This window comes from Haemaphysalis longicornis, unplaced genomic scaffold (assembly GCF_048455015.1).
Source record: "Haemaphysalis longicornis isolate Haplotype H1 unplaced genomic scaffold, Haemaphysalis longicornis Haplotype H1 scaffold_6, whole genome shotgun sequence".
In the NCBI taxonomy this organism is placed as follows: domain Eukaryota; kingdom Metazoa; phylum Arthropoda; class Arachnida; order Ixodida; family Ixodidae; genus Haemaphysalis; species Haemaphysalis longicornis.
This window is the reverse complement of record NW_027526407.1, coordinates 147,470,720-147,482,857: the sequence shown is the minus strand read 5'-3', so window position 1 is coordinate 147,482,857 and position 12,138 is coordinate 147,470,720. Positions and strand designations below refer to the sequence as shown.

The 12,138-nt window shown below is 49.2% G+C and overlaps 1 protein-coding gene and 1 long non-coding RNA gene across 4 annotated transcripts in view; one reads left to right on the top strand and one right to left on the bottom strand.

Annotated features, from left to right (window-relative positions):
- LOC144141182 (uncharacterized) overlaps nucleotides 1–12,138 on the top strand; it is a 92,258-nt gene that overhangs the window by 20,710 nt on the left and 59,410 nt on the right. The window lies entirely within an intron of this gene.
- Nucleotides 1–12,138, bottom strand: part of LOC144141185 (uncharacterized) — a 96,657-nt gene that overhangs the window by 36,192 nt on the left and 48,327 nt on the right. The gene's annotated exons all lie outside the window — the stretch shown is intronic.

The following is a 12,138-nucleotide window of genomic DNA, read 5'->3' as shown; positions in this document are numbered from 1 at the left end:
GTCCCAACGACACACTGGAAACTATTTTTCCGGCTTCTTGTCAGCTACAGGCAATGGTTTTTTCTGGAAAAAAGGCCTTTCCGAACCAATCAATTTACGATTGGGGTGTTAGAGGCAGCTGCAAAGCCCCGAGCGGTGACCTGGTAGGCTGCAACGAGAGGAGCATGCTTTTTATGCGCAGCTACGTCACGTACTCATTACCCCGAATGGGATAAGTAATATTGGGTCGAGTGACAAACATTCCCACTAAGGGGAGTGGACGCCGTTACTGGACATAAAAATATAAATTCTAGTGAACATTGATTTTGCGGGCCATGAAACTTTCAATCCCAGCCTGGTCAACGCCAGGGTGAAGGCTACACTCAGTCCCAACGACACACTGGAAACTATTTTTCCGGCTTTTTGTCAGCTACAGACGATGGTTTTTTTCTGGAAAAAAGGCCTTTCCGAACCAATCAATTTATGATTGGGGTGTTAGAGGCAGCTGCAAAGCCCCGAGCGGTGGCCTGGTAGGCTGCAACCAGAGTAGCATGCGTTTTATGCGCTGCTACGTCACGTACTCATCACCCCGAATGGTATAGGTAATATTGGGTCAAGTGACAAACATTCCCACTAAGGGGAGCGAACGCCGTTACTGGACATAAAAATATAAATTCTAGTGAACATTGATTTTGCGGTCGTTGAACGGGCGACAGTTTTTAATTGCCACACAGAGAGCCGCTGGGTTGCCACTGCACGCCGCAATGTGCGTGCAGAGGCACTGAAACACGTTTGACGCGAATCAAAAGTTAGGGAAACTATTTATGAGGATGTTGTGTTCATGTAGAGAAGTCCCCATTATCGTGCCTGGTATTGTCTTAAAAAGGGTGTCTTAAAAAGTTCATAAAAAGAGCACAGACTCTGGCCCGTGAACTATTATTTTATTTTAGGTTATGCTTTGTTATAGTATGTGGTATATGTGATGAGAATAGTGTTTTCCTGGTTGTAGGAGTGATATATCCGTGAGTAGGCTAGAAATCCGAAACGCTCTGTGGAATGCACACTGGAAGTCAGTGATTTGATCTTGTGTTGTGCTTTCCTGAAGCGGCTGGGGTGGTTTAGCGCCGATGAGTTCTTAAACAATACCTTGGTTGTAGCAGCCCAGAATGTAGAATACCTTCGTAAAATACCTACGTTGTACCAAACCGGAATGTCGGCTGCTGAAGGAGGCAAGAAATCAGACGTGGAGCGTGTTTGCAGTTTTGAGACAAGACTGTTTATTTTCCAAAGATGCGTGCGCCGAGAGCTTTCCGCGACGAGGGAAAAAACGGGAACCCCCGCGTCCTTCAAAAGAGAGAGGAAGAAGGCCCCCCGAGCGAGCAGACGACACCGGCGCCAGGACTAATGCCAGGAGTCGGCTGGACAACAAGTTAAGCGCTCCCCCCGAAAGGCAATAATAGAAGAGCGCGGGGGAAGGACCCTAAGCCGGCGTTGGCTTCGCCAAAATGCGTCTTCAACAATGCCGCACTGTCGTCGAGACGGCGGCAGACAGGGGAGAAAGGAATGCGTGCGGGTGCCGAGCGGCATCCGCTACAGAGGCTCCCCACCTAGATTGCAGAGCTTTTTAAAAAGGCTGCAGTTACCAGCTGAATTGCGAAAGGTCAGAGTTTACTGGTTATCACTGAAAACGTACGTGAGAGGATGCATGAACAGAAACCTCAATGGTGTTACGAAGTCAAAGACGACGCAATTGTCTTCAAGGGAAAGAAGTTTATTCTACCGAACGTGTGCTCTCCTAACAACTCAAAGAATGCAGGCGGCGAAGCAAGAGTCAGCAAAGTGACATGCAAGGCGAGCATCGACGATTGGAATGCTGGGGCATCTGCTCTGCCGGAATTTATCCCTCGCGAGAGGGTTTCTCGAATCGTCAAATTGTATCCAGAACATTGTAGATCAACTCGGCTGTACACGTTATTTCGTAACGCTGTCCCTATCAGAAGAGATATGGGGCACAGAAAGAACGGAAGACGCGCTTCCCTTGGCATACGGACAACACCGATGACACAGACCATTGCAGCCGGGCGGCAAAAGCGAAACGCCACTAAACAACCAATGCAAGGTTCGTGGCATTACCCTTCTCTAAGAGTGCATCGACCGGATGCTAACATAAGCGAGTCCGAACAAATAAAAAGAACAATAAAATTTTTGTACACAGCGAACTTTTAAAACAAGTCTTCAAATCAAGCGAACGCAGGCTTGGCCTTATCTTCGTTCACTCGTGAACTTCATTACTCCAGTTATCACTGGCACACCCCGCCGTGGTCTGAGCCCAAGGCTGCGAGTTCTATTCCCCGTCATACATAACTTTCCTTGAGGATACCGTGAACTGTCTATAATAACAACAGTAGAACAGCAATGTGGAATGCAGATAATCCCACAAGAAGCAAACGCGCATCTACGCTTTGCTAAAACAGGTGAAAAGAGTTCTTTCACGGCAAAAGAACTCCGTACGCCCGTCCAAGGCGCCGCCGCTCACACAAACTGACGAACAAACGAAGAAAAAAAAATAAAGAAAGACAAACTGAAGCGCTGATTAGCAACTCATCTTTACTGCACAGGGTCACAAAAAGAAAGAACGAGCCTGACACTGCTTCACGTCACTACAAAAAAGTCCATCCCCCTCGCGAGGGGCACGATCAAATGCAGAGCATTTCCGGGGGCGCACGACTTTAAGTAGTTTGCGTTACGTTAATGTTGTTGCTTTTGTGGCAACTGCTGACGAGAGAGCGCTTGTCAGCAGTAATTTGAATAAGTCAACGATATAAGGCGCGTTCATAGCGTCCCATTCTGTGTCGGCTTTGTGGCACAGTGGGTAGAGCACCATGTACATTGCGTTCCGCCCGCAGGGTCGAGGGATCGAAACCTGGCGCCGGATTGTATTTTCTTTTATATAGTGTAGGGGGAATGGTGCGGGAGAACGACGGTGCCGACTACGACGGGACAACGTGGGTGACATCGTGAGTTACTGAAATGCTCTGCATTTAAAAATAAAAGTCCGTCATCGTGCGTAGAAAGGTTTTAAGCAAACTACGGGTACGACTTCAGGCTGCGTGTGTCGTATTGATGTTCCTGAATCACCATCGGGGGTCACCTGGTGATAAGGTGGCCAACACGTTGCAGAATATGGTAGGGTCCGAAATACCATCGTAGAAGCTTCTCACTGAGTCCACATCGTCGGATGGGAGTCCAAACCCACACACAATCCCCTGGCCGGTAGTCGGCGTCTCGGCGTCGGAGGCTGTAGCGCCTCACATCCACCAGCTGCTGGTCCGTTGTGCGAACTCGAGCGAGCTGGCGTGCCTCCTCCGCACGTTGAAGGTGTCCTTATACGTCGGCGTCGAGGTCATCGTCTTCCACGTGGGGAAGCATGGCGTCAAACATCGTAGTCGGCCGTCTTCCGTAGACAAGCTCAAACGGTGTCACATGCGTAGTTTCCTGGATAGCCGTGTTGTATGCAAACGTTACATACGGTAGGACTTCATCGCAAGTCTTATATTCAACGTCGACGTACATACACAGCATATCCGCGATTGTATTGTTCAGTCGTTCCGTTGGTCCGTTCGTTTGGGGGTGGTACGCCGTTGTTCTTCGCTGATCCATGTTGCTGTAACGTAAGATACCTTGCATGAGTCCGGCAGTGAAGGCCCTTCACTGTCCGTGATGAGGACTTCAGGGGCTTCATGTCGCAGCACATCTTGGTTTATGAAGAACTTGGCGACTCCTTGTGCAGTCCTCCTCGGATGAGCGGCGGTCTCTGCGCAGCGCGGCATGTAGTCTGTCGCTACGACAATCTACTTGTTCTGTGATCGTGACGTTTGGAACGGGCCTAAAAGGTCCATTCCAATCTGTTGAAAGGCCTCGACGGAACGGCGATCGGTTGCAGATGTCCGGCGGGTCTTGTCGGCGGTGTTTTTCGTCGCTGGCAGTCACGGCAGCTCTGAACGTAGTGGGTGACGTCGGATGTAAGGCGGGGCCAGAATACTTCGCCTTGATTTTTGCAATAGTGCGAGCAGTGCCGAAATGTCCGGAAGGCGGCGGGTAGTCGTGGCACACTGCCAAAATTTCGTCATGAAGCTTGCGGGATGAGAAGCAGATAATTCGTTCTCGTTCCGGGGCTGGAATTGTTCGCGAGAACGGAGTTTTTCAGGCTGAATGCTGGTATGTTCAGCTTGAACGCCCTAAGCGCGGTGACTGCGTCCATCGAGGTAGTCGATCATAACGCGCAAGGCGAGGTCGGAACGCTGCTGGGCGGCTAGATCGCTCTCCGTAACGACTCTGAAGAGCACGCTATCTTCATCGGAGGCTTGTGACGGTGGGTCGACGGGGGCGTGGGACAGGCAGTCGCCATTGGCGTGTTTCCTGCGGGTTTTGTAGACGATTGTAAAGTGGAACTAAAGCAGGCGCAAGCTCCACCGTCCAAGACGGCCAGAGAGGTCCTTCAACATGGCGAGCCAACACAGCGCATGGTGGTCTGTAATAAGTTTGAATGGTCATCCAAACACGTATGGGCGAATTTTGAAATGGCCCATATAATTGCGAGCCATTCTTTGTCGGAGGCTGAGTATATTTTCTTCCTTGGACAGACCACGGCTGGCCTAGGCGATTACTTTTTCGCAACCGCTTTGCTTTTAAACGAGGACAGCACCCAAGCCTGTATCACTGCCGTCCGTGTGTATTTCCGTTTCGGCGCTTTGGCACAAATGCGCGAGGACGGGCTGGCTTTGCAGGCATTGTTGCAGCTACCCGAATGCTTTTTCTTGGGCGTTTTCCCAGCTGAAAGGGGTGCTATCTTTCGTCATGTGCGTGCGTGGCTCTGCAATGCGTGAAGATGTTTGCGACGAAGAGCCGGTAGTATGCGCACGGTCCGAAAAATCTTCGCACGCTCTTCTTATATTTCGGTCTTGGGAAGTTCGCTGTGCCTTACATTTTCGCCGTGTCAGGTAGGACTCCCGCGGCGTTGACGACATGGCCCAAAAAGTTGTGTTCCTCGTACGCAAAGCGGCACTTTTCAAGCTAGAGCGTTAACCCCGACGAGCGAAGAGCCTTGAGTACAGACTCCAACCTTGCAAGCTGTTTATCGAAAGTCCTGGCGAATACCACAACGTCGTCGATGTATACGAGGCAGGTGTGCCACTTCAGGCCAACTAGCACAGTGTCTATGACACTCTGAAACGTTGCTTGCACCGCGCACAGCCCAAAACGCATCATCTTCAGCTCGTATATACCGTCCAGTGTTATGAATGCAGTGTTCTCTCGGTATCTCTCGTCCACTTCAATTTGCCAGTAGCCGGTCTTCAGATCCATCGATGAGGAGTACTTTGCATGGAAGAGGTGGTCGAGGGCGTCGTGGATACGTGGCAGAGGCAGACGTCTTGTTTGGTGATTTTGTTGAGTCTCCGGTAATCAACGCAGAACCTTAAAGTGCCGTCTTTTTTCTTCACGAGTACGACCGTCGCAGCCCACGAACGTTTCGATGGCTGTATAATGTCGTCGCCGTGCATGCTATCGAATTCTATGCGGATGGGTCCGCGCTCGTGTGAAGAGACGCGGTACGGTGACTGTCGGGTTGGTCTGGTTCCATCTTCGGTTATAATCCGGTGCTTCACCAGAGGTGTCTGAGATAACTTTGATTTCGACGAAAAACACTCGCTGTAGCTGAAACACTTGTTCCTTTCTTCTTGCGGTAGCGATGGCTTCACGTCGGAGGGATGCGGAAGCTTAAAGGTATCTTCGGGTGCGCGTTCAAAGTCAGCGGCTGGATCACGTCACTTGCTTGTTGCGTTTCCTCGAGGAACGCAATTGCAGCGCCCTTGTTTAAATCTGGTGCTCCTAAGTGGAATTGGTCACCAAAACTTGGGATTCGCGTTGTTTAAACCACGCAATGCCTTTTGCGACAGACACACCGCGATCGAGAAGCAATCTTTAGTCACTCTCCACGATAGCGTCGACGTCAGGAGCAGCACCATCACAGTAGACTGTGATCATCAAGCTTGCGCGGGGTGGCAGGGTGACATGATCATCGGGGATCCTTACAGCTGCACGGTGTTCGTTGTTCGTTTCCGGTGTCATGGAGTGAAAGGATGCAAAAGGTATCGACTTGGTCTGCAGATCAATCATTGCGCTGTTGTCCGTCAAAAAGTCCATTCCGAGAATTACGTCGCGGAAGCAGAAAGGCAAGATAACAAATGCGCCAGGGTACGTCGTGCCGTCTATGGTGACTCGGGATGTGCACGTTCCACTTGGCATCATGAGGTGGCCTTCTGCTGTGCGTATGTGAGGACCGTCCCATCTGGTCATAAAGTTCTTCAGCTTAGACGCAAATGGTCCGCTCACTACTCAGTAGTCGGGTCCCGTGTCTATGAGGGCGACTACATCAAAGCCGTCGATTGAGAACTGGACGTCGGACGCCATTTCCTCGAGTTTCCGGCGCGTCGGGGCGTCGTATCTCCGTTTGTGCACGTTGGCGGTGGGGCATTATGTGTCGTCGTTAGAGTGATCTTCTCATATTTTCAGGCTTGGTCATGTCGGGTACGCGTCGCGCTGTGTAGTTGTCGTCGTGTTCGGGAGTCACGTCCGAGTTATATCGGGTCGTCGGGCTGAGAGCATGTCGTGTACCACGGCGTTCGGTGCGTCCTTGCGTCGTTGGAAGGTTTTTATTTTTGCGCCGTTATGCAACTTTACATCCCGAAGTTGCCGCTTTTCGTTTCCCCTGCGTGGGATGGGGGACCTTCCACGTGCGAAGTCAGCATTGCTACGGCTGTTGGGCGACTGGTATGGGTAGGGCGATGGCGAACGGTTGAAATGGGCTTGGCCACGGCTGGTTGCGGATAGATACTCATTTATCTTATGTGGTCGTTGGCGAGACATAGGACGAGGGGCGTCGACGAAGAAACCACGCAGTCCGAATCTCTTTTATGAGCAGCAACGGTAGATGTGGTGAGCCTCTCCGCAGTGGTATCACAGCGGGCGATTAGGGGGCGTTCCCCACACGTCGGGCTTCCTCGGCGTCTGGTTTGGACAGGCGGCATTGGACGGCGGTACGGCGGTGCCTCTTGATGACGGGTCGGAGAAGAGCGGGGTCGACGAACGGCTGCGGAGTAGGTCACAGCTTGTGGCTCACGGAGGGCTTCGGATTGCGTAGAAGTGCCGAGCACCTGTTGAACCTCTTCTCGGATGGCGTCCGTCAGGGAAGCGACTTGAGGTGGCGGCGTCGTTGGCAAAAGTTTCCGGAGCTCCTCTCTGACCACTGCTCGGATGATCTCGCCCAATGTATCGCAGCTTACAGCTCCGGCACCGATAGCCTGTGATAACAGCGCGTTGACAGGGCGATCGTAATTGCTTCGTTCGAATTTCGAGCGTCTTCTCCATCGCCGCGGCTTCATACGCGAATTCGGTTACCGTCATGGGGGGGTTGCGGACAAGGCAGGCAATAAGCTCTTGCTTTACACCTCGCACTAAAAACTTCAGTTTCTTTAATTGTTTCCGGGTCTACATGGCGATACAATCTCTTCATCTCCTTTCTTCATCATCTCTCAATAAAGACCACGACCCCTTCGTTGGGGTGTTGTCTGCACGTTTCCACCAAAAATGCGGCTGGTTCTTTCCGCACGATGGTGGCGAATGTTTTGAGGAACTTCCTCTTAAAGGCAGTCCAGTCGGTTAGGAAGCTTTCATGGTTCTCAAACCACGTTCAGACTGTCGCTTCTACATAGAAGAAAACGTGGCGGAAAGTTTTTTTGTCATCCCACCAGTTAAAGATGCGGATGCGCTCCACTTTCTCCAACCAGTCCTCAGGGTCTTCGCCGAGGGAACCACAGAACAGATGGTGGTTCCCGGGGCTGTTGAAGAACCATGGCAGGATTGGTAGAGCTGGTCCTGGTGCCTGCGTTGATCATGGTGGTGGTCACGACGTCTTCATAATTCACTTTATCCGGAAGCAGCCCACGCAGCACAGGACGGTCCGGCTTCGTGTACTTTTACCGGTGATTATTTTTCCGGCCTCTTTCCAGCAGCCATGTTCGGCCCGTGTTCAAATGTGGGCCTTTTGGCCGTATACGGCCGTATCCCAATGGCTGTCCAACGGCCAGTGTCCGTCGGCCAGTCGACCGGCTTACGTTCATACGGCCAGATTCCAGCCGTAGGGCTCCGGCCATTCTAAAGCCACCCGTGTACGGCCGAAATACGGCCACCGGAGCACAGCCGAGATGCGGTCGTCGGAATCCAGCCGGACTAAAGCTGCCGGAAATACGGCCGTGTTACGGGCACTGGAGTTCAGCCACAGTGCTTTAACTGTACTAAGGCCGGTCACTGCATGTCGCGCAAGCAGATGACTCAATCGCGCTGTGCAGCAGCACAAAACCAGCATTTCGGGTCCAATGCTGCCACATCAAAGTCAGCCCGCGCGCAACCACTAGCCGTCCAGCCTTCAGCACAGCCTTGCGACAGTTGACACCAAAACTCATTTATTAGAGTGCTCACAAATGGTCGTTCCTTTAATTGCTGTGCCTCTTTTACTGTCGAATACAGAAAATATTCAGTTCTTTGTAGAGTTGGAATAGATGTATTGTCCATGTCCTTATATCTTCTGTGGGGTGGCTTACCTGCAATAAACGGGGAAGGAGGAGGGGGGAGGCGCAGAAGGCTGTTGAACTTCACAAAGTTGAAAGTGCCGCTTTTAGCCAATTTCATTTAGGAAAATCTTCCTGAGCACTTCCTATGACTAAATCAACTATTTGTACAGAAGTTGCTTGACCAGTTTTGTTGTATATAAAACCGGCGGGAATGCCTTTAAGAAGTGTTTTGGGACTCCACAAAAACTGAGGAGTGTTCAATATAAATTCCTTCGGACAAAACGTATGTCCAGTATTTGCCCATTTTTTGCGAAGAAATTTTCTACTCGATCAAGTTTTCTCACTATATTTCACAGGGCTGATCCTAGGAGAGATCAAAGAGGTACTTTCATTTTCAATCTATTTTTATGTTGTTTTCACGAGTTACGTGCACACCACTTATTATCGCAAAATACGTTAATCATCACGTAATGCCGTACTACGCTAACAAAATTCTAGAGGCGTTGCGAATTACGCCTTGCAGTTGTATCCCTCTGTGTTCACGCAATGAAAGGCGTAAGAATAGTTTCATCACTTGTTTCATACCAATAAGATAGCAATAACATAACATTCATACAACAAACCTTCCATACTGCAACGAATAAAACAATAAATATTTCATTGGTCAACTTTGAATGCCTAAGGTTCTCAACCCGTCGGAGGCGAACTTGCGGCTCCGCAAGTTTATAATTATTTTTATTTTTTTAATTGTATTTATTATTTATTTATTTTTTATATTTATTTATTTATTTATTTATTTATTTATTTATGTTATACCTGCTTGCCTTTGGATGCATTACAGCAGGGAGATACATAACACTAAACATCAAATATGAGACCAAATAACAAAATATTTCCACAAAGCGCGGTGAAAACTATAATTATAAATAGTTGGTACAATCATACGTGGAAGATAATTACACTCTCGTATTGATCTAAGATGCAATGAATCGCGCAAGGCTCACCTTTAAAGGAAAATTATTCATTTGCTTTCAGCTAGCGGTCCCACTTTGGGATGTCTAGAATGGCCCTTGGATATAATTCTCCCCTTCTATTCTAGTTTTCGTATGATAGATATTACAAAAAATTTCAACCTGAAGTTTCGTCTGTGATCTTTCCCGTCTTACCATTCAAGTTTACTATTACTTTCCCTCATGCTAAGTTGACCGTGCCAATTAGCTAATACGAATTGCACTGCCCTATTCTGTATATTTTCGAGCGTATCAACCAGCTCTTTGGTGTAGGGATCCCAGAAAACACATGCGTAATCCAACATTGAGCGCACAGGAGTAAAATACGGTTATTCTTTTAGGGTAGATGGACGTTTGCTGAAATTTTATCTCGGAAAGCCAAAAACACGTGCAGCCGTAACTTTTTTGTCTTGAACGTGCCTATTTACCTCTCCCCTCTCATTAAAAAAAACTCTTAGTTGTTTATATTCCCCAGCCGTTCTTAAAGCAGTGTAATTTGCGGTATACGTATTCAATTGGAATAACGGTTTTTTGGTAAAAGTGACGTTAACACACTTTTTACATTCTACGACTTTTCTGAATGAGCACACCAGGATGTTATTAAATTAGAATCAAGCTGCAGGTATTCGAAATCACGTTCATTCGCTATAGTCCTGTAAACTACACAGTCATTCGCGAACATTTTGAAAAAATATTTGAGGCCAATAGTAATAACAATTATATATAACAGAAACAAAAAAAGGCCCGCAACTGACCCTTGGGGAATTCCTGAGGTCACGGGAATATATCCGGACGAATAACCATTGAGAGCGACCGAATTCTGTGTTAGAAAGATACACTCGGCTATCCAGGCAATAATCGATTCATTTAGTTTCTAGCCCGGAAAGTACTAATAAGAAGCTGATATGGAACACCTCCAAATGTTGTTTTGCATTACAAGACAACACAGTCAACTACTTTAAGCTTATCTATTGCTAGAACCAAATCGTGCGTGAACGCAACAATCTGCGTTGAGCAAGAAAAACCCGACGAAATCCGTGTTTGATAGGATGCTGGCGATTATGTTCACACAAATGAGTCATTTCCGAAGTGTAGCTAAGCTCACCTTCAAACACCGCAACTAAATTACCATCCAGGCTTCGTCCTTCACAAGGCTCTTTTGTTATGGCACATTTGAAATAACACGTGTTTCAAAATAGACATTCATAAAATATCATGAAGTCGGGCACAAAATCGAGCCTACCACTGCACCAGCTTAGAATTTTGTGCGTTGATCACCAACAAAATAGTGCAATTTGTTTTTCGCAGTATTATTGTTAGAAGAATAGCGCCGCAAACATGCGCTTTTGCGCGCCCTTGCCTTTCTTTGGGGGGGAATCCTTGACACGGTGCAGGTTGAGCTCCTGCGTGGCGGCCACTTGCTCGACACCCTTTAAGGCCACCTATTTTGGTGAACCACCAGCACTTCAGATCGAACATCTCTGCCGCGTCGATGTCTTCAATGCTCTCCATCAGCCTCGAGCTGATGCGTCGACGAAGCCGGCGGGCGAGGCGGGGTAGCGGCTATGACTGGCGAGGCTTAGCTCACCCGTCGGTGTGGCACAGTCTTCTTGTTGCAATAAATGGCATTCCGATGGCCTAAAAGGTTGCGTGGTAATGTCCAGTGAGTCCTTGCACCTTGCCCGTTCACCTAGAACACTCATTACTGTTTGACAAATAAAGTTTGGTCATTTAAAACGTAGAAACGCCGAGCGGATAAAAAACGCGTCTCCGTCATTCGGCTACCTAACGTCTCTTTCTTCACCCAGGGAAAAACTGGTCCTACACCGGCGGGTGTGCTTTCAAACATGCCTGTGCATGAATTTCGGCACCGAGACCCGTGCTGTTGTTCGGCTGTACGCCGCTTACCGAAAGAATGACGCATAACCTTAGACCTTACCTAGGCTGGTCTCCCCTTCAACACCGGTTGTCCAAAATTCTGTGGCCGTTCGCTTGCCGTAAATTCGGCCGAGGACCCCTAACCGAATGATAAACGTACATTCTGGGGCTCTACGTCGGCCGGTCTCCATCATAACACCGGTTACCCGAAGAAAACGAATATGCTGCCACCGGACGCGCGGTTCATCGTTGAAAGAGTGAATGCGAGGCAGTCGCACTCCGGCCGATCTCCTTACGAACACTAACGACCACATTAATACCGATATTCTGCGGCCGGTCGCTTGCCGTGCTTCGGCAGAACACCGCTTCACGTAGGAAAAACGGATGCCCTAAAGCCGTACTTCGGCCGTTCTCTTTCTCAACATCGGCAGCCGAAAATGAATTGAATATGTGGCAGCCGGGTAGCTGCCGTTGTGCATCTGAACACGGGCGGCCGGAGAAATACCGAACAGCTGCTTGCCGAATGTGGGCCGCTCATCGCATGATCAGTGGGTGCCAGAACCTGAATGCTGGCCGGACATGCCAGAAAGCGGCCATAGATGGGCCGGTCTTTGGACACTTTCTGTGCCACCTGGGAGTCG